Raw genomic sequence first — 1806 nt, forward strand, 5'->3', positions numbered from 1 at the left:
CCTACGTAGTAAAACTGGATTTCGACATCCTTTTACTACTTGCCTGAGAAGTGATGGTAAAACTATGTCATGTAGCATTTTTTACTCCTAAACGAGGTAGTAATTTTAAACGCGAGAGAGTTTTCAGAGGTCATGAGCCGCAAAAACCCCGAACTCGGATAGTTTTGGCTTACAGTGTAGTTTTGATTTTTATATATGTCAAGTATTAGTGTTTTATGCTATTAGAAATGCCAGCGAATCACAACAAAATACCACGTGACAAACAAGCTCGCGCGTTAGTGCACACGATGATTCTAGTGCTCTCTAACGTTTGGCGTACTAATGACATGTTTCCATCGCACTGGCTCATGACAGTGATAAGCTGTCACAGCGGTTATCGTTTTTGCGGCCGATAGCAAAGCGTGTTCATTGTAAAGCCACCGCCATCGTTGCGGCCCTGCCGAGACAGCACAATAGGGCAAATGATATGGTCGTTCGCACGTGGAACGTTATGGAGCACTAGAATCATTGAGCGCACGGCTGCACGAGTGGGTTTGTAACGTGGTATTTTTTTGTGATTCGCAGAAATCTCAATTAGCATAAAAACTAATATCTAACAGATATAAAGTTCAAAACTGTCTGATCGAATTTTTTGCAAACCGATCTACAACTTTCTAATTGAAAATTTTTATGTATCTTCGTTTCTTGAAAAGTCAAGTAAATAAACATATCTAACTAAACGATCATTGAGAACACGAAAAATAGCCTGACCAAATCCAGGCAACGTTGAGCAATGTGCATTTGGTCGTGTCGTGATCGCGTGTGCGGGCATATTTTTAAAATCCTGTGTACTGGTATCTTAATGGCACTGAGGCTGCACAATCACCAAGCCTAGCTCTCAAGTATGAATGCGCACGACGGATCCCTAGAAATGCACCTGAGGATTTACCACCTCAACTGTTGAACGATCACTATTTTATTCAGTTGAAAGACGAGCAATCAGCAACTTTTTCTGAAAATTCTTTCTGCCAAGGATAATCAATGCAACAAAAAATAGAATACCAGCTATTAATTTTGGTAATAAGACAACTTTGGTTTATTTTGTACGTAGAAATAGTGCGAGAACTTTGTGGTTTTTGAAAAGGGGGGGGGTGACATTGTTTTGTGAAGAGATATACATAAAGATGCGCCTATTCATCACGAAACATTAGGAACGTCAGTCAAACAACTGTGTGCAGTTCGTGAGCTGGCATAAAAAAGCTGTCAGTCTGTCAGCCGACGTCAGGTAAGTACACTGAGCAAGTTAAAAATGAATGTTTTCATTGATGGAATGTTGCTTGCTTGCAATAGGATGTCTCCTGGTTTTCTTATAAGGTATAATCGTCCAAATTTGGCAATTTTCTTGGCTTAGGCGATTGATCAATCCACGTGAAATGTATATATATATATATATGACGTATGAAGTGATGGTTTGTAGAAGCAGAGAAGGAAGAAGTGAGATGGAATAAACATGGGGTATGCGCCAGGCCACGTCTACCAGTCATCATAGCGTCGCATATATATATGTATATATATATATATATATATATATATATATATATATATATATATATATATATATATATATATATATAATTAGGATTACACGACGCCAAGAAGACACATGTATATACATCTAATACCAAAATAAAAGGTCGTGAAAGCCATATTCTGGCGAGCTTGAATAACCGTAAAATAAGATAATATAACCTCACAATCAGAACACTGTGAGCACTCTGTGCATTTGTAACATTTTAGTTTTTTATACAAGAAAATGAAATTAGAACA

This window comes from Rhipicephalus microplus, chromosome 3 (genome assembly GCF_043290135.1).
Source record: "Rhipicephalus microplus isolate Deutch F79 chromosome 3, USDA_Rmic, whole genome shotgun sequence".
In the NCBI taxonomy this organism is placed as follows: domain Eukaryota; kingdom Metazoa; phylum Arthropoda; class Arachnida; order Ixodida; family Ixodidae; genus Rhipicephalus; species Rhipicephalus microplus.